A 22,045-nucleotide genomic window follows, 5' to 3' on the forward strand; every position below is an offset into this window, starting at 1 on the left:
TCCTCTTTCTTATAACTCCAAGAACAACTCGCTTAGAGGGTGTACTGTCCAGTCAGTAGGGTCACCTTATATTAGTCATTAATTAAGTAAATGGCATAGACACAAAATTGTGGGAAAAAATGATGGTAGCCATTCCTCAATAGAGATTCCCATTCTCAATATCTTCAGAGTTGTATACTTATGAATGAAACCATTTTCCACCAAACTTTGGTAATTGGTATCACAATGGACAGTGCTGTTCTGTTTGTAAGTTCAAATTTGTATATTACTTAAAAGTTTTATATGACTAAGTCCTACTTTTGTTAAGACAAAAAATATGTTGAGTATCATTGAACATTTTCATACTATTGAAAGTTTCAATAAAGGAATTTATCTTTGTACTTCTGTATAAAATTTTAATCTGGTCTAACTAAAATAACATAACACTTTGGGACAAAGATACACCCTAGCAACCCTGCACTAGAAGCCAAGATGGAGAAGACCTCCACAACTACCATGACCTTCCCCCTGGTGCTATGGTAGACAGGGAGAAAGGTTATCCAGACACTGCAGAACACCAGCATGCTGAATGTTAGGAACTTGGCTTCATTGAATCTGTCAGGAAGGTTCCTAGCCAAAAAAGCCACAGTGAAACTCCCCAGAGCCAAGGAACCTAAGTATCCCAGGACAACATGGAAGGCAATGACTGAGCCTTTGTTGCAAATTATGACAGTCTTCCCGTGTTCAGATTGTATATCTCTGTCAATAAAGGGAGGAGATGTTACCAACCAGATTCCACAGATAATAAGTTGGATTAGGGTACAAATGGGAATGACCAACTTAGGGGCCCCTGATGCCAGGATTCTTCTCAGTTTTCTCCCTGGAGTAGTGAGCTTGAAAGCCATGACCACAGTTATTGTTTTGGCCAATACTATAGAAATAGCCACTGTGAAAAATACTGCAAATGTGGTTTGCTGCAGGATGCAGGTGGCCTGCTTGGGATGTCCAACGAAGAGCAATGAGCACAAAAAACAGAAGACTAGAGAGATGAGCAGGATGTAGCTGAGAATGCAGTTATTGGCTTTCACAATAGGAGTATCCTTGTACTTCACAAAAGTGACCAGTACTAGAATTGTGAAGGCTGAGAAGGACAGGGCCATGCAGCTTAGAGCCATTCCCAATGGATCTTCATAAGCCAGAAATGACACAGTTCTTTGGAGGCAGTGGGTTTGCTCTAAGTTGGCATATTTATCATCTGGACACTTCCCACACTGATCCATATCTGCTGCCAAATAACAATAAGCCATTATAAGATATCATAATTATGTGGTTAATAATTACGTGTTTGTATTATTTAGAATATATGTCAAGAAATAATTTGGTGCACAGCATTTAATTGATTCCTTATTGCTGTAGGGACCACTGATTTAAGATTGCTCTCTAATAACTTACACTCTGTGATGGAACAAAACACCATTGTAGGGAATGGAACAGCAAAAAATTTTTATTAAAGAAAAAAGAGCGGTGGCACACGCCTTTAATCCCAGTACTTGGGAGGCAGAGGCAGGCGGATTTCTGAGTTCGAGGCCAGCCTGGTCTACAGAGTGAGTTCCAGGACAGCCAGGGCTGTACAGAGAAACCCTGTCTCGAAAAAACAAAACAAAAACCAAAAGAAAGAAAAATATGATGAAAAATGATAGACACAATCTCAGATTATTTTAATTCCTCAAACCATAATTTCACTACTCACAGACAAGGGGTGTAGAGACATAGTTATTGATGCCAGTTGATGAAATACATTATGTACTTTGTTTGCTTTGAAAGTTGCACCCCCAGATGTGTGCTGGGAGCCAAGATGTCAGGTTCCAAGTATAAGCCTGCGCCCCTGGCCACTTTCCCCTGTACCCTCAACCCTGCTGAGTATGACATGACTCCAGAGACCTGAAGGGCGCAGGTCGACCTCTTGAACATAAAGGCGTGGCTTCATAAGGAGTATCTGCTTCAGTACAATGACCCCAAACGCCAATCGCACATAGAGGATCCTGCCTTGATTTATTGGACCTATGCAAGATCAGCAAATATTTACCCTAATTTCAGACCCACTCCCAAGAACTCACTTTTAGGAGTTGTGGCAGCATTTGGGCCCCTCATCTTCTGGTATTATGTTTTCAAAACAGACAGGGACAGAAAGGAAAGACTTATCCAGGAAGGAAAATTGGACAGAAAATTTAACATTTCCTACTAAGTTTTGCAGGATGATTCTATTCTTGCATAAATAAATCAATTAATCACTGAAAAAAAAAAGAAAGTTGCACCCTTTGTCTATATCTACACATAGGGACCAGAACTTAAAATTCATCATACAAATATTGATTGCATAAAGAAATATTTTTGTTCTTGAAGCTGTATTCCTCATAAGCATATGTATTTCCTTCTCATTGTGGTACAATCTCTTTATTCCTAACAATTCATTCAATGCTATAAGGCATGAAGGCTACTCACATTCATCCTTCTTTCCTTAACTAGGCTGTTATCGATGATAAACACTACCCTGTCTCTTGTTGCATTCTTGAAATCTTCGCTTTTGTTCTAATTATTTGACAGGAAATATTTAATCCTTTAAGTCATCTAAGCTCTTAAAATACATTTCATTAAACAACTGTTACCCTGAGCATCTGGTCTTTGTCAGGAACTAAGCTGGGTGATGGAGGGAAAGATTGCTTACTGGTCATGTAGTCAACTTTCTTTGTACAAAGAATCAAAGAAGAATAAACATATGGATAGATTATACCTAAAATTTTTGTTTAAAAATTGTTATACATGTATGTTCCCCTAAACATTTTTCTATATAATATAAAAGCAGTAACCATCATCTTGTGAGAGATGTGTTCTTTGTAGAAGATATTGAAGGCTATTTGCTGGGTCCAAAAGAAGTTGATATTAACTGATTAAGTTCTAAAACATGGAGATTTTAGGTCTTCAGTTTCCATTTAGGCCAACTCATATTTCTAGTTTGGAAAGAGAAGGTATTCAAATTCATTATTTTTTTCTTCTGCATGCAAGCATGTACCTGTTTCATTGGAAATCTCATTTTCTGGGCACTGAACACAATCAAAGCAGCAGTCTGCTGACTCTCTCTGATGGACTTTCCTGAATCCAGCAGTACACGGCACACTGCACATGGAAGAGGCAACCTGAGTAAATATATAAATATTACATAGTATGTGTGTATGAAATTCAATTTACTTTCCCCTAAGCTGATTAATCTAAAAGGAATGTTTATGTTGTGATTTATAAATAAAAATATTAGAACATTAAGTTGTATTGAGATAAATGGTAGGGTAAATCAAGAAAGTGTTGTTTGATGAATATGAGAAACGTATGTTATATAAGACTCTCATAAATGTTTTTAAGGGACTTTGAATTTTTTTATTATTCGATATATTTTTTATTTACAATTTAAATGATTTCCCCTTTTCTAGACCCCCACTCCCCGAAAGTCCCATCAGCCCCCTTCCCTCCCCCCGTTTTCCCACCCAACCCTTCCCACTTCCCTGTTCTGGTTTTGCCCTATACTGCTTCACTGAGTCGGGCTGGAGAGATGGTTCTGTGGTTAAAAACACTGGCCACTTCTCTAGAGGACCTGGGTTCAATTCCCAGTAAACATGTCATGTACTCATAACTTTAATTCCATTTCAAAGGGATCAGATGCCCTCTTCTGGCCTCTGCACACAAGTACCATACAATTAAACATACAGGCAAAAAAAAAAAAACCCTCAAACATATAAGACTCTCATAATTTTTTTTTGTTTTTTGTTTGTTTTTTTTTTGAGACAGGGTTTCTCTGTGTATCCCTGGCTGTCCTGGAACTCACTCTGTAGACCAGGCTGGCCTTGGACTCAGAAATCGGCCTCCGAAGTGCTGGGATTAAAGGTGTGTACCATCACTGCCCAGCGACTCTCATAAAATTAATGATGTTTTCTTAAGTTTAAAAGAAAATCTTGAACCCCCTATCCCTTTCCTCCTTATCCCTACTTTCATGAGGGTGTTCCCCCACACAACCCTGCCTCACCACTCTAGCAGTATTCTATGTTGGGGCATTAAGCCTCTTCAGGACCAAGGGCCTCCCATCTCACTGATACCTGATAAGGCAATCCTCCACAGAGGAGGGGAAACTGGGAAAGGGGGTAACATTTGAAATGTAATTAAATACAATAACCAATAAAAATATAAGTTGGCTGATCCTGTGCTACAGCTCCAAGAGCTGATCCTGTGCTACAGCTCTTACTACTCAAATACCTTCAGGAGAGAGCTGGCCTCCCAGGAATGCTGACATGCCTATGAGCACAGGTAAGACCACCACTTCTACTCCAAGGGACATTCCCAGAGTCCTAAGGACACAGGACTCGAGAAGAAGCCTGGAATAGGATCCTTCCAAATTTCACTCTATACCCTGGAGCTGACCCTGTGCCACAGCTCTCCATACCCAAATTCCTCCTGGAGAGAATTTTTCTCCCAAGAATACTGACACACAGGCTTGCAGGGGGGGGGGACAAGCCACAGTCAGAGACAGCTAGACCAGCTAACACCAGAGATTATCAGAAGGCAAAAGAAAAGGGCAAGAACATAAGCAACAGAAACCAAGGCTACTTGGCATCATTAGTACTAAAATCTCCCACCACAGCAAGCCCTGGAAACTCCAACAAAACAGAAAGGCAAGACTCTGATTTAAAATCACATCTCATGATGATGATAGAGGACTTAGAGGATTTTACATAGGACATTAATAATTCTCTTAAAGAAATACAGGGGAAGCCGGGCGGTGGTGGCGCACGCCTGTAATCCCAGCACTCTGGGAGGCAGAGGCAGGTGGATTTCTGAGTTTGAGGCCAGCCTGGTCAACAGAGTGAGTTCCAGGACAGCCAGGGCTATACGGAGAAACCCTGTCTCAAAAAACCCAAATCCAAAAGAACCAAAAAAAAAAAAAATACAGGGGAACACAGAGGAAGAGGTAGAAGCCCTTAAAGAGGAAATACAAAAATCCCTTAACAAAATACAGGAAAACACGATGAAAAAATGAAGGAATTAAACAAAACCAGCCAGGATCTAGAAATGAAACTACAAACAATAGAGAAATAACAAAGGGAGGCAGCACTGGAGATAGAAAACCTAGAAAAGAGATTAGGAGTCATAGATGCAAGCATCACCAACAGAATACGAGAGATAGAAGAGAGAATCTCAGAAGATACAATAGAAAACATGGTGCAAAAGATACCATAGAAAACACAACAGCCAAAGAAAATGCAAAATGCAAAAAGCTCCTGACATAAAACATCCAGGAAATCTAGGACACAATGAGAAGACCAAACCTAAGAATAATAGGTATAGAAGAGTGCAAAGATTCTCAACTTAAAGGGCCAGTTAATATTTTCAACAAAATTATGAAAGAAAACTTACCAAACCTAAAAAAAAAGAGATGCATATAAACATACAGGAAGCCTACAGAACTCCAAATAGACTGGACCAGAAAAGAAATTACTCCCATCAATAATATTCAAAACACCAAATGCACAAAACAAAGAAAGAATATTAAAAGGAGTAAGGAAAAATGGTCAAGTAACATATAAAAGCAGACCTATCAGAATTACACCAGATTTTTACCAGAGACTATGAAAGCTAAAAGACCCTGAGCAGATGTCATACAGAACCCAAGAGAACATAAATGCAAGCCCAGGCTGCTGTATCCAGTAAAATTCTCAATTACCATAGATGGAGAAACCAAGATATTCCATGACAAAACCAGGTTTACATAATATTTTTCCACAAATCCAGCCCTACTAAGAATAAAAATGGAAAACTCTAACACAAGGAGGAAACTACACCCTAGAAAAAGTAAGAAAATAAAGGCACAGCATACCCACATTTATGGGACACAATGAAAGCAGTGCTAAGAGGAAAACTCATAGCTCTGAGTGCCTCCAAAAAGAAGCTGGAGAGAACATACACTTGCAGTTAAACAGTACACTGAAACCTCTAGAACAGAAACAAGTTAATACACCCAAGAGGAGTAGAAGGCAGGAAATCATCAAACTCAGGGCTGAAACCAACCAAGTAGAAACAGAAAGAACTATACAAAGAATCAACCAAGCCAGGAGCTGGTTCTTTGAGAAAATCAACAAGATAGATATACTGCTAGCTAAAATAAGCAGAGGCTACAGAGACAGTATCCAAATTAACAACATCAGAAATGAAAAGGGATATATATATATATATATATATAAACATAAACTGAGGAAATTCAAAAAAGTCATCAGACAATACTACAAAAGCCTATACTCAACAAAATTAAAAAATCTGGACAAAATGGACAATTTTCTAGACAGATAAATGGTACCAGAGTTAAATCAGGGTTAGATAAATGATCTGAACAGACCCATATTCCCTAAAGAAATAGAAGCACTCATTAAAAGTCTCCCAATGAATCCCAGGACCAGATGGGTTTAGTGCAGAATTCTATCAGAACTTTAAAGAAGACATAATACCAATACTCTTCACACTTTTCCACAAAACAAAAACATTAGGAACACTACCCAATTTGTTCTTTGAAGCCACAGTTATGCTAATACCAAAACCGCACAAATACCAAATAAAGAACGAGAACTTCAGACCAATTTCCTTTATAAACATTGATGCAAAACATACTCAATAAAATTCTTGTCAACCAAATCCAAGAAAACATCAAAAAGATCATTCTCTGCGATCAAGTAGGCTTCATCCCAGGGATGCAGGGATGGTTCAATATACAGAAATCCATAAATGTAATAGGCTATATAAGCAAACTCAAAGAAAAAAACCCACATGATCATTTCACTAGATGCTAAAAAACATTTGACAGAATTCAACATCACTTCATGTTAAAATTCTTGGAAAGAACAGGAATTCAAGGCCCATACCTAAACATAGTGAAAGCAATATATAGCAAACCAGTAGCCAACATTAAACTAAATGGAGAGAGACTTGAAGCAATCCCACTAAAATCAGGGACTAGAGAAGGCTGCCCCCTCTCTCCATATCTATTCAATATAGTATTTGAAGTTCTAGCTAGAGCAATTAGACAACAAAAGGAGGTCAAAGGGATACAAATTAGAAAGGAAGAAGTAAAACTATCACTATTTGCAGATGATATGATCGTATACTTAAGTCACCACAAAAATTCCACCAGAAAACTCCTACAACTGATAAACAACTTCAGGAAACTGGCTGGATGTAAAATCAACTCAAACAAATCAGTGGCCATCCTATACTCAAAGAATAATTGGGCTGAGAAAGAAATTAGGGAAACAACACCCTTCGAAACTGTCACAAACAATATAAAATATATCGGTGTGACTATATCTAAACAAGTGGAAGTTCTGTATGACAAGGATTTCAAGTCTCTGAAGAAAGAAATCAAAGAACTCAGAAGACAGAAAGATCTCCCATGTTTGTGGAATGACAGGGTTAATAAGGTAAAAATGGCCATCATGCTGAAAGCGATCTACAGATTCAAAGCAATCTCCAATCAAAATTCCAACTCAATTCTTCATAGAGTTAGAAAGAGCAACTCTCAAATTCATTTGTAATAACCAATTCCAGGATAGTGAAAACTATTCTCAACAATAAAAGAAATTCTGGGAGAATCACCAGTCATGACCTTAAGCTGTACTACAGAGCAAGAGTGATAAAAACTGGATGGTATGGGTACAATGACAGGCAGGTAGATCAATGGGCTAGAATTGAAGACCCAGAAATGAACCCACACACCAATTTTCACTTGATCTTTGACAAAGGAGCTAAACCCATCCATTGGAAAACAAGCAGCATTCTCAACAAATTGTGCAGGTTTAACTGTCAGTAACATGTAGAAGAATGCAAATTGATTCATTCTTATCTTCCTGTACAAAGATCACATCCAAGTTGATAAAAAACCTCCACATAAAACTAGAAACTCTGAATCTAGTAGAAGAGAAAGTATGGAAAACCCTCAAGCATATGGGCACAGGGGGATATTTCCATAACTGAACATGAATCAAGAAAAATGGGACCTTATAAAATTACAAGGTTTCTCTAAGGCAACAGACACTGTCACTAGGACGTAATGGCAACCAACACATTGGGAAAAGATCTTTACTTATCCTAAATCTGGTAGAGGTCTAATGTCCAACATATACAAAGAACTCAATAAGTTAGACTCCAGAGAACCAAATAACCTTATTAAAAATTGGAATGTAAACTGGGCGGTGGTGGTGCACGCCTGTAATCCCAGCACTTGGGAAGCAGAGGCAGGCGGATTTCTGAGTTCGAGGCCAATCTGGTCTACAGAGTGAGTTCCAGGACAGTCAGAGCTATACAGAGAAACCCTATCTCAACCCCCCCCCCAAAAAAAAAGGAATGTAGAGCTAAACAGAATTCTCAAGTGAGGAATACTGAAAGGCAGAGACATCTAAAGAAATGTTCAACATCCTTAGCCGTCAGGAAAATGCAAATCAAAACAACCCTAAGATTCTACCTCACACCAGTCAGAATGGCTAAGATAAAAAAAAAAACTCAGGTGAGAGCAGGTGCTGAGGAGGATGTGGAGAAAGAAGAACACTCCTTCATTGCTGGTGGGATTATAATCTGGTACAAGCACTCTGGAAATAGGTCTGGCAGTTCATCAGAGAATTGGACATAGCACTACCTGAGGACCCAGCTATACCACTCCTGGGCATTTACCCAGAAGATGCTTCAACATGAAATAAGAACACAAGCTGCACTATGTTTATAGCAGGCATATTTATAATAGCCAGAAGCTGGAAAGAACCCAGAGGAATAGATACAGAAAATTGATATATTTACACAATGAAGTACTACTCAGCTATTAAAAACAGTGAATTCATGAAATTCTTAGGCAAATGGATGAAACTAGAAAATATCATCTTGAGTGAGGTAAGCCACTCAGAAAAGAACACATATGGAATGCAGTCACTGAAAAGTGGATATTAGCCTAGAAGCTCAGAATACCCAAGATACAATTCACAAACCATAAGAATCTTGTGATCGGTCCAGGGAGTGACCCTTTTAGGAGGTGTGGCCTTGTTGGAGTAGGTGTGTTACTGTGGTTGTGGGCTTAAGACCCTTACCCTAGTTGCCTGGAAGTCAGTCTTCTACTAGCAGCCTTCAGATGAAGATGTAGAACTCTCAGCTACTCCTGCACTATATCTGCCTGGATGCTGCCATGTTTCTTCCTTAATGTCAATGGACTGAACCACTGAGCCTGTAAGCCAGACCCAATTAAATGTTGTCTTTTATAGAACTTGCATTGGTCATGGTGTGTGTTCACAGCAGTAAAACCCTAAGACAGAAGTTGGTACCAGGGACTGGGGTATTGCTGTGATAGGCATGACCATGCTTTTGTTTGGAAGAGTGTGGATTTGGGGACTTTGGATTTGGAAAGCCATGAAATGCTTTAAGTGGGGCTTAATGGGCCAGCCTAGGAGGAATATGGAAGACAGTGGTGCTGAGAGTCATTTGAACTGTGTAGGCCTGATGGCCCAAGAGGGTTCAGTGGAGAAGAACTTAAATATGTGGCTGAGATTTTTTGTGATGTTTTGGTGAAGAATAGGGCTGCTTTTTGCCATTGTCTGAAGAGACTGCCTAGGGCTAAAGTAAAGAGATTTATATTAATTACATCTGCAAAGGAAGTCTCAAAAAGGCCCAACAAAGGCTTTGTTCTCTGGTTAAGTCCGATGAAGAGAATTTTGAACAAAATAGCAAGTTGAGAAAGGAAAAGTACAAAATATATAGTTTGAGTATTAAAGGGACTCCAGGAAGTGAAATAGAGCTGAATTCAAGGATATTACATTGAATTAAGGGAGTGGTGACATTGGAGCAAGATTCCACCCAGTTAAATTTAGGTCCAGGCACGGTAGTACAAGCCTTTAATCCCAGGAGGCAAAGATAAGCAGATCTCTGAGTTCAAGGCCAGCCTAGAACAGAGCAAATTCTAGGTGAAGAAAAACTTAAATCCAGGCTTGTTGGACCACACCTTTAATCCCAGTGTTTAGGAGACAGGCATGCAGATCTTTTGAGTTCAAAGTCAGTCTATGGAGCAAGATTCTGGACAGCCAACTTAGGCAGTGAAGGAGTTGGGAAAAAGGAAGTTAGTGATAATGTAATAGAACAAGGGGGGCAATGTTCCAGCTCCTGCAAGCAGCAGAACTCAGAAGCTTCGGCCATGTGTCTCTGGCTTTATATTCAAGAGGAGAAGGAGACTACTGGGACAATTGATGCTGGTAAGATGGAGCTAAGAAATTAGTGGTAATTAAGAAAAGACCAGCATCACTGAGGTGAAATCTTCTGGGAAGTGCTTTTTTGAGAGCACAAGGAAGCTGTGTTCTAGAGATAGCCAAGGTTGTACCTCATGCTGCAGCTTTACTTGGTAATGTGTAAGAATTATCCAGGTGGTACTGGTTTTGAAGGCATGAAGGCATCATGAAGAACAGCCGAGGTTTGGCACTGTGAGAGGCCATGGAAGGCCATTGGTGAAAGTGCACCCTCAGTTGTAATTGACAGCCCAGGACTGAAGGGGTCATGCAAAGGAGTTGAGGCTTGGTACCGTGAAGAGAGCCTATGAGAGGCTTTGGTGAAGCATAGTTGCAGTGGAAGATCCGAGCATATTAGAGATGCTAGTACGATGGGATGACCACCAAGAACAGCAGTGGCAGCAGAGTGGATCAACCTGAACTTAGAGTGCTACAGAAGGCAGAGCTGGAGAAGTGACACCAGGTTTTTATAGATGCACTGAAGATCATGTGTGGATCTCAGACATTGGGACAAGAAGCTGTGAAGCTGAAATTGACTTGGGGACCCCCAAGATATTAAAGATGCCAGAGCCACAGGATGCCTGCCAAGGAAAGTTGCTAACAGGGAGTGGAACAAGCCCAGGAAAAAGAACCTTGTTGCAGTCAACAAAGATGAAAAAGGAACTGGATATCTGAAGACTGCTTTGCCATCAGACATGGAGTTGCAGAGTTTAGACTTTGCCCAGCTGGTTTCCTGTCTTGCTTGGGGGATTACAGTTAAGTGATTAGATGAATCTCAAAAGAGATTGTATATGGGATGTATTAGGGATTGTATATGGGATGGATCCCAGGGTGGAGCTTAGAAGTTTAGAATTTTAGCACTGTTGAGACTGCTATAGACTACAGGAACTTTTGAAGTTGAACTAAATGTATTTTGTATTATGCTATGTTTAAGTATGGCCCCGATAGACTCATGTTTGAACAAGTCTATGGGGGCCAGGGAGTGGAATGTGATGGTTCATGTATGATCAGCCCAGGGAGTGACCCTATTAGGTGTGGCCTTGTTGTAGTAGGTATGTTACTGTGGTTGTGGGCTTAAGACCCTCACCCTAGTTGCCTGGAAGTCAGTATTCTACTAGCAGCCTTCAGATGAAGATGTAGAATTCTCAGATCCTTCTACCTGGATGCTGCCATGTTTCTGCTTTGATGACAATGGGCTTAACCACTGAGCCTGTAAGCCAGACCCTATTAAATGTTGTCTCTTATAGAACTTGCATTGGTCATGGTGTCTGTTCACAGCAGTAAAGCCATAACTAAGACAAAACTCAAGAAGAAAGAAGACAAAAGTGTGGATATTTCAGTCTCACTTAGAAGAGGGAACAAAATACCCACAGGAGGAAATATGGAGAAAATGTGTGGAGTAGAGTCTGAAGGAAAGACCACCCAGAGATTGCTCCACCCTGGGATCCATCCCATATACAATCCCTAAACCAGGATGCTATTGTGGATGCAGGGAAATGCTTGCTGACAGGAGCCTAATATGGTTGTCTCCAGAGGAGCTCCTCCAGAGCCTGACAAATACAGAGGCAGATGCTCACAGTCAATCACTGTACTGAGCTCGAGGCCTATGATGGAGGAATTAGAGAAGGGACTGAAGGAACTGTGGATGTTTGCAGCCTCATGGGGAAGCAACAGTGCTAACTGGCCAGACGGCTGGGGACTGGACCACCAACCAAATAGTTCACATGCAGGAACACACGGGTCCAACTGTGTAGGTAGCAGAGAAGAGCCCTTTTGCAAGTCAGTGGGAGGAGTGACTCTTGGACCTGAGGGTGTTCAATGCCCCAGTGTAGGGGAATACCAGGACTGGAAGGTGGAAGTGGGTAGAAGGTGGGAGTGGGTCCTCTATAAGGGGAGCACCCTTATAGAGGCAGTGGGAGGGTGATGGGAGAGGGGCTTTCTGGAGGGAAGACCTGGAAAGGGGATAACAGTTGAAATGTAAATAAAGAAAATATCCAATAAAAAATATAAAAATTATATATATATAATTTATCTATATATAGTTATATATTTATAACTGTATTATTTATTTTATGTATATTTATTATATATACATTTATATGTAAATAAAATTTATATTAAATTTATGTATAAAATTTTTGTAAATGAATACATGCTATACTTATTTAGGCTATAAATATGTTCACACAGAATCTGCAAATTAGGGGCTTTAAATATAGTTACAAATTTTTAATTATATATATGTATATACATATATACAAATGCAATAAAATTATTCCTGTAGTGTGTGATGAATGGGCATGTGGGTGCAATTGAACATGGAAGCCAGAGGCCTTTGATCCCTAAGACCAGATTTACATGAAGTTGAGAGTTATCAAATTTTGCTGCTTATAATTGAGAATTGTCTTTTTTAAGTGTAGTAATCAGTCTTAACCACAGAGCTATTACTACAGTAACTCATATTTTAAAATGTACATATACTGAAAAAATTGTACCCACTGATATTCCTCCTGTGGCCCACTCCAACTCTTCAAATATATGAAGTTGCAGGCTCTGTGGAAAACAAGGAAAATAGCTTCATATTTTTACTTTTAATCCAAGGCCTTGTGGAAAATTCCAAATGATGAAAATGTCATACTCTTTGCACTGATTTTCCCTGTGGTTCATGTTCACCAGTTCTCCAACAGGGTTAGTAAATACCCTGGTTTTTAGCAAGGAAGACACCTAAATGAGATCCATCATTAGATTTTTACATATGCATATTAATAAATGGAAGGAAAAATTGAGAATTTCCCCTAAATTTTTAATGACATTCAGAAAAGACAGTTGTATTAAAATAATCACATAGTAAATAATAATATACCTCATGGATAATTAAAATTAATACACTTCATATTAATGTTCAATGATAAACTTAGTATAAATATGATTATGTGGCAACAAGTAACATGGTGTATGTGAGTGTGTGTGTGCACACGTGCGCATGTTTTTTTTGGTTTTTTTTTTAGTTTTTTGGATTTGTTTTTTTTCAAGACAGGGTTTCTCTGTATAGCCCTGGCTGTCCTGGAACTCACTCTGTAGACCAGGCTGTCCTTGAACTCAGGAATCCACTTGCCTTTGCCTCCCAGAGTGCTGGGATTACAGGCGTGCGCCACCATCGTCCAGCTATTGTCTCCTATTAAATGTTATCTTTGTGCATGATATTCATCCACGTAAAGGATGTGAGTTTTGGGAGTTTTGCAGTGAAGAAATCTTTTCATTGAGAGAATAATCTAACAACTATACAGTTGTTTCTCTGGGTGTCCTTTTAAAAGATTGATATGTCTAAGCATAATGAAATGTAAGAAACTTTACCTGCTGACAGTCAGCGAATTCTCCTTTGGGTTCTGCTCTTTTCTGAGACTCTACTTGTTGAAGAATGAGTTTATGGTAGGTGTGGGCCACAGCATAGACAGCATTATACAAATTGTAACCTTCTTCACTCAGGGCCATGTCATATTTGTGCAGTGCTGTCCATTCCAATGTGTTGTTGAATGTAAAATAATCCATTTTATTGCTGTTCTTAGAGACTGAACAATTAAAATAATTCCATGCCAGTATAGACTCAGAAATGTTTACTGGGTATTTGTCAGTGCTCAGTGTTTGCATAAAGTTCCTAAATTTAGCAATCTCACCTATGTGGTGTGCAAAAGTGACAGTCCCATGGAAGAAATCAAGGCTGAATTCTTTTTTATTTGTGATAACATCCCATTGTGAGGTTGTGATCCAGATTCTCCGTACTCCTAACTGTTCCCATCTTTTAAAGCTAATTTCTAGAGTAGAGTTCATTTCACCATAAATGATAACAACCTTTGTTGAAGATGTCATAATTTGTTTATCATATATTATAGCCTTTGTCATGTATATCTGCATGGATTCTGGGATCACATTCACAAAAGCTAAGCAGATCTCACGCCTTTGCATTTCTTCTCTCAAATCTGAGAGAAACTGAAACCCTGGTCATTATCTGAGATGACCAGTCCTGTCCAAGTCCATCTAAAATGAAGCATCAAGGAGACCATGCCATAGTACAAATGTGTGTCCTTGGTGGCTACCTGATGGACATAGGGGAACTGGTCATGGTCACTTAGGTTAGGATTAAATGGTCCAAAGAAAACCTAAAGGGTTTAGAAGAGAGGATGAAACATTCACATGAGGAATATGATTATTAGGATGTTTGGAATTATATGCAAGTAATTAAGAATAAATATCACATATTATTCCTATTAGATTCTAGACTATTCTTGACAAGTCTGAATTTCCTGGAACACAGTTTTGCCTGTTTGCCCAGTATATCTATGATCTGATTATTTAATTATTTATTATATATATGTATATGCATGTGTATGTACATACATACATTTTTTTTTTAGATTTGGTTTTTTCGAGACAGGGTTTCTCTATATAGCCCTGGCTGTCCTGGAGCTCACTCTGTAGACTAGACTAGCCTCGAACTCAGAAATCCACCTGCCTCTGCCTCCCAGAGTGCTGGGATTACAGGCATGCGCCACCATTGCCCGGCATACATGCATACATAATGTGTGTGTGTTTGTGTGTGTGTGTGTGTGTGTGTGTGTGTGTGTGTGTGCAGCACTCACAAATTCATGCTGTCTAAGTTTTCTTATAGGTACCTGTAAATGGAATTTAACATTGTTAACTCATTCAGCGTCACATATTCTTACCCTTGGTGCCCTAGATTGAATTGTCAGTTTTAAGGATGTTTTCCAGGATGGTCCTGTAAGGCATACATCACAAAATCGTGTTTTTACACAGGCATAATTAATAAAATCATTACTATTGTTTTTCTGTGAATGTAATATATTTAGAACTCCCAATGTATCTTGACACAGATCAACAATGTTGAAGAATAACAGAGACATGTTGGGTAAAATAGAAGGATTTTTGTTGATTTCATCAGTAGCAAAAAACATTACCATATAAAACTCGTATGTTCTTGCTAGTATTCTAAAACAAGGCATAATGATAATTAAGAGAGATGTTTGAAACACAAAATTTCAATTGCAGTAAGGTTTGTAATATGAGACATGCTAAATTCCTGTCTAAATGTCTTGAAATAAGTTCCATACATTATAGATCTTTAGAGATGAATGCAATTTAAGAATTCATAGACTTTGGGCACTATGATATGATAAATTTTGTATTCATGAAAATCAATAAATATTGTTTTATCTCTGGATGTCCTCTGTGAACTAGATTACAGTCCTATTGAGTAAGACTGCTATAAAATAATCTTTGAGTTGTAATTCCATATACATAAAAAAGCATGAATTAAACCACATATGAAAGGCATAAGTTTCTCCTTAAAATTTTTTATTATTTAAATGCATTTTATATATCAAACATCTTAATAATATTAAATATTTGAGAATAAAATAATTGACAAAAATTGTGTTCAACTTTTATATTCCTATCCTTTCATACACTAAAATATCATTAATGCATATTTAATAATACCCATACCTGAGGATCCTAATGTTGAGTACTAAATTGTTTCCAACAATACAAAACATTTTTGAGAATTAAGCTTAGTAAAAGAACATGCTTTTAATATTTTCAACTATTAATATTCAACAAACAGAATAATTATTTTAATATATATTTCATTTAAATTTATTTATCTATTTCAAAATATGTAAAATGATACAATATACCACATAACCAGACTATTATTCTTTAGACTCTTTTACACATCAATTTAATGTCTCCTTTTAGTATGTTGTTACTTTGTCAATTTCATAAAACTGGAATCAAATTAGTCTTAACATCTCAGTCTTCCTAATTCTTTGAGATTCTTTAAGTGATGTCTGAGCATAGAGATCTTCTCTCCATATGAAATGTGCTCATCTGACCCAGTAGTATTGGCAGTTCATCTGTTTTTATTAGCAATTACCTCTTACAGGAGTAAATACATCTAACATGCTCATTTGCTGAAATTTGCATTTTTCAGTTGAAAGTTTGGAGCTAAGTTTTTCTTTCTTAACCTGAAAAGTGTATTGACACAGTTCATATATTTGTAATTTTAAACCTTATTATGGCCAGGCAATGGTGGTGCACGCCTTTAATCCCAGCACTTGGGAGGCAGAGGTAGGGGGATTTCTGAGTTCGAGGCCAGCCTGGTCTACAAAGTGAGTTCAGGACAGCCAGGACTACACAGAGAAACCATGTCTTGAAAAAAACCAAAAAAATCCCCCAAACCCCCTCAATAAACCTTATTATGGCTTATAAAAGGATCGCCATTGAGAATTTCTACTATTTTTCCAATGAGGTGTGGGATAATGCAGAATGCATCAGAAATGAAATTTCTACTCATCTAACAGAGAAGTATAATAATGTGAAGCCACCATCATTATTAAAGTGTACACAGTATACTGTGGCTAATGATTGGAAAAATGTATATTTTAAATCCCAAATATGTAAAAATTGAATAAGAGATGGGATAAGAGTCAGAGGCAGAAATAAAAGAAGTCCCAGGAACATTTATTAGCTAAAAAAGTGAGTGATTTTAAACACTCCTTCCCTCATGATCTGCTGTCACCAAAGATAATATCTCACACTTGGGATCTCAGAACTATGTAGCCACATTGAGAATAGCATCTTATCCACAAGAAGAACATTTATTCCTCTAGATTTTCTCTAATGTTATATTTATTCAATAATTAATAGAAATATTGACCATCTATCTGATACTGATAATAAGCCTAATATGTGACCGGGTATTTCCAAAATTGGGCCAAAATATTGTTCTGGTAACAGAATATGAAGCCTGGCAGTCTTTTTCCATATTCAATGTCAACTCCAAAATGGCAGGAGGGGCTCTTTTAAAAACTATTTTATAAAGCAAACTATATGTATATTCACAAGTATACATGCAATGTTGTACATGTAACCAGGAACAGTAGACCCATACATATACAAATATTTCAATGAATGAATGTATGCCCAACTGTTGGAGACCAAAATTAGATAACCTTTTTATGAAGGCATTTCGATGCATGCCCATTCAGCAATGGTTGGCAGACAAGTGAATATAGGCAATGATGATATCTCTTTATATTGCTCTCTTGCCAAAGGTGGGAATTGTGAATTCAAGGTAGATGAAGAGACATCTTTCCACATATAATATCGACAAAGACTCAACAGAGAGAATCCAGACTTTCTCATTTTCCAGCATTGTGAACTAGAGCCCAATATAGAAAAGCTAATCTAAACTGTGACACATTTAACCATATTAAATTAATGATGGATGCAATAATTATTTTTTATGTGATTCCTAAAGTTACAGGAGGAGGAACAGGACAGAACCCCACAGTTTGTGTACACAGCTAAATATTTCGAATTAATGCCATTGACACAGAAAATAAAGTTAATGACTTACCTAAAATCAATAAGTTTATTATAAAAATTGTCTTCAATAGGTTTCTCTATTGTCCAAAGGTAAAAACCACAGTCAGTTCTCAAATCACCATTATTATATTCACTCTTCTTTATCCTCCAAAAGCAAATGGGTTCTGTCAAACAGCACAAGATGAGAGAAAACTTCAGGAGCAAAAAGGAACTAGTGAAAGCACACAGCTTCTTCATGTCTGCTAGGATCTAAGATGGAGCAGTTGTGAAATCTGTTTCTTGTCCAGACGAACATCACACACACATTTACACCTATGTGTCTGTTTTAAGGTTTCTGCTCTCTGGAGGTATACTTAATTATATTCAATGGTTCCTTTCCATTCATCCTATGTCATGCTCCCTGGATACATAGGGAAAATTCTGGCCTCAAGCTCTACATCTGAGGTCTGAAAACTTTTGATCAAAACATTTCTGAAAACATGTTGTGACGATCATGTTCTCCATCCTCGGGTGCCATGATTTCATTTCTATCCATGGTATAAATATTCCCGGGGGCATTCTTCTCCTGGACAGATTGGACCAGACCATGTCTCAACAGCTATATGTATAAACACAATGGATTTCATCAGAACTTCCATAGATAAGAGTTGAGAGTCATAAAAGTTCCATATAATTCACACTTAGAGAAGAATCATGGGACATTATGTCTTCTGTTGTCTAGTGTATGGAAGGGCAGTCTCACATGACACATTGAGTCAGGAGTTGAGCTTTCTCTCTGTTGTTCGTATACTATTGTATGTTAGTCATGATTACAAAATCTCCTCACACTCCCTGTAATTCCTGTCATCTGGAGAACATGTCATTTTGCTAAATCCAAAACTGTCTGGATTATAGAGATTTAACACCCTTTTTGCCCAATGTCGGTACCTGTGCAGATGTGAGTTATTATGCTGATCTCTTGTCTGATAATCAGTTCCTGGCAGTCAATGCCATTTGATGAAATATTTATTTGTTGTTGTTTGTTCACACTTCATTAAGAAGTTTAAGAACAATTTTATACATTTTACTCAAAGGAAAGAATTTAGATATTATTTATGAGAGAGAATTTTATTGCTAATGTTAGTATATAACTTATATTTTTTCATTAGTTGATATTTGTTTTGAAACAGTTTTGTCTTGGATTACATTGCAAAAACACAGATGTATGTCTGTTATGCTAATTTATATAACATGGTTAGATTACAATGAATGACACACATGGAGCACTGAATTTGATTTGTAATTTTTGAACCACCTTATATTTTTTCCTATAATATCCACACTATATTAAGTGTTATTTTGACTCCATTTTTGGAATGGTAGCTATGTCACTGACTTATAATAAAATCTTGCTGTAAAGTTTATTGTACTTTCTTAGTTACTGTGAATAAAAATTTGTTTCATATTTTGGTTGAATTATGTCTTTGTCAGTTTAAATATTTTCAGAACATTTGCAGACCTATAGATTGGATAAATTGAGTGTCCTGTTGGGATATTCTATACTTTTTTATATTGGGTGATAATACCATGTCAAATGACTTGGGAATGTGCATGGAGGCTGACTCTTCACTCTTTGTGACCGCTATTGAAATGCCATTCTGGGCCATGGCAGTCTTTTGGAAGTGATTGGGTGCACATGATCACTGGACTGGGATTTATACGCATTGTATCAAGACTACAGGTAAAACATTGAGGTCCTTCAATAATCTTGAATTTGTTTTTGCCAAGATTTACAGATGAGGCTCCATGTTGTTTTTTACAGAGACAACCTCCGTGTTGCTTGAAATACAAGTAGTATTTCTTGAACTTTCTGTTCTTTTTTCCTAAAGCTCATGTTATTGACTTGACATGGTCGAAAGAATGCACACCACACACTACAGTATCCTTCCTGATTATCAAGGAAAACTTTGGTTTCTTTTTTCCTTTAAGTTATTCTGTTGAATGGCAATCTTAAGATATTCACTACAGCACTTTATGGGTATATAAAATAAAAATTTCTTCCATGTTTCACAGATAATATTCTATAGTTTCCTTCCAGTTTGTTGTCCTTTTATTTCTTGTTGGAATCAGATATCTGGTTGTACTATGTGGAACATGTGATAGATAGTCTCTCTATCATTTTCATTTCATAGAATAATCTTAGAAGGATTGGTGTTGAATTTTCATTAAATGTTTGATATCATTTATTAGCAAAACCTTCTTGTCCTTTTTGTTTCCCATTAATCAAATGCTGATTTTTGTTCCATCAATCACTTGAAACAAGATTTGATACAGCATAGAAATGTGATTTATTCAAAGCATTGAAGCAGTTTTGAGTATCTGCATTCATCACTCTACATGGGTGGAAAGGCTTCATCTTTCATGAATGAGATATGCAATAGCAATAATATTATTCATTAACCACAGATATTTGCAAGACAATGTGGTGTCTATTATACATCCATGCACCAATAAATATAACTTCAGTTTCATTTTCTCATTACAAACACGTATCAGTCAATTATAATTGCCATGATTTATGTAGAAAATTCCAATTAATCTATTGAACCTAAACCTGATAGGTTATAGCTTGGTTACAAATAGGATTTTTAACACAATGTATCATAATTGGCATGATACTCTCAGAAACACTCAAAGTAAATAGCCACGTAGGTTTGCTGATGATCATTCTTCCAGGTTGTCCCCTGAAAACCTTTAAATTATAAAACTCAACTTACAATATAGAGTCCTTTATTTCCTTCCAAGCTTCATTGCCCCATATAGTGAACCATACTAACATGGAATACCAAAAAATAATTTCAATATTCTTTATAAATTTTACACTCGAAGGACCTCTAGAGTCTGAACTTATGAAAGCAGGCTGTACCTCCCATATCTAGCAGCCTACCTAACAGGAGGTCTTTCATACCTAGAAACATATGTCAGACCCTTGGCTGAATATCCACACCATTTGGAACCCCCACAGAGATCAGCAGATGTGGTATCTATTGAGCTCTTCCTGAGCCACATTGTCCTTCCAGTTTGCACCTCCAACTGAAACTATGACAGATCAATATGCCTGCCCCATACCCCAATCCCAACCTGGCTTTCAGGAGGTCTGCCTTAATTATAGGTATGGTGATACATGATGGTTGCACTAAGCAGGGACATGGAAGGCCTGACCTACACAGAGACAGCACTGCTTGACTCCCAGGAGGCCTGCTTGAACCCAGGTCACATGGTTCTACCTATCTCCAAAGAGGCCTGCTTAAGTCCTAGATACCCAGGTAAGTTAAGAAGAGAAATGACTTGATGGTGAAAGAAAAATGCAAGAACATAACCAACAGAAGCCAATGTAATTTGAAATTATCAGAACCCAGTTCTTCTACAGTGGATACCCAAACACACCTGAAGAGCAAGATTCTAACCTAAAATGGCATCTCATGAGGATGACAAATGCTTTTTATGAGGATAAACTAACCCTTTTAAAGAAATACAGAAAATCACAGGCAAACAGGAAGAAATACAAGAAAATACAATTTAAAAGGTGATGGAATGGAACAAAACAGAACAAAACCTAAAAATGGAAACAGAAACAATGAAGAAATCACACGTCTCTTCTGCACATTCATCAGACTCCAGACCCATACAGGTAAGCTTTCCTTGTAATACCTATCTTCCCTAATCTCTGAGCACCATGCACCGAGCCAAGTTTTACTCAGCAGCCTGATAGATAGCCCATGAAGACTTCCTGTCTCCTGCCACCTGTCCATCTACCTTCATCGGAGCTAAGGCTCCGGAAACATAAAGAACTGGAGGTCTGGAAACAGACATACTAAGAATACCACTTTATAATAGCCACAAATAATGTAAACTATCTTAATCTAACTATAACCAAGAATGTGAAAGATCTTTATGACAAGAACTTCAAGTCCCTGAAGTAAGAAACTGAAGAAGATAACAGAAGATGGAAAGATCACCCATGCTCATATATTGGCAGGAATAGAATAGTAAAAATTGCCATCTTGCTGAAAGCAATCTACAGATTTAATGCAATCCCCATCAAAAGTTCAACACAATTCTTCACAGACTTTGAAAGATCAAGTCTCACATTTAAAAAAAAATAATGAATAGCCAAAACAATCTTGAATAATACAGGAATTTGGGCAATAATTGCCATGCCTTACCTCAAGCTGTACTTCAGAGAAATAGTAATAAAAACTGCATGGTATTGATGCAGAAACAGACAGGCTGATCAATGAAAATGAATCAAAGACCCATTCCAATCTGTATTCCTTTGA

At 37.7% G+C, this 22,045-nt stretch overlaps 2 pseudogenes; one reads left to right on the forward strand and one right to left on the reverse strand.

Moving 5' to 3' along the window:
• Positions 1 to 356: 356 nt before the first annotated feature.
• On the reverse strand, positions 357 to 17,963 carry LOC127696127 (vomeronasal type-2 receptor 116-like; annotated as a pseudogene).
• LOC127696128 (NADH dehydrogenase [ubiquinone] 1 beta subcomplex subunit 4-like) lies at positions 1,835 to 2,224 on the forward strand (annotated as a pseudogene).
• Positions 17,964 to 22,045: the final 4,082 nt, after the last annotated feature.

This window comes from Apodemus sylvaticus, chromosome 11 (assembly GCF_947179515.1).
Source record: "Apodemus sylvaticus chromosome 11, mApoSyl1.1, whole genome shotgun sequence".
NCBI classification, from domain to species: Eukaryota; Metazoa; Chordata; class Mammalia; order Rodentia; family Muridae; genus Apodemus; species Apodemus sylvaticus.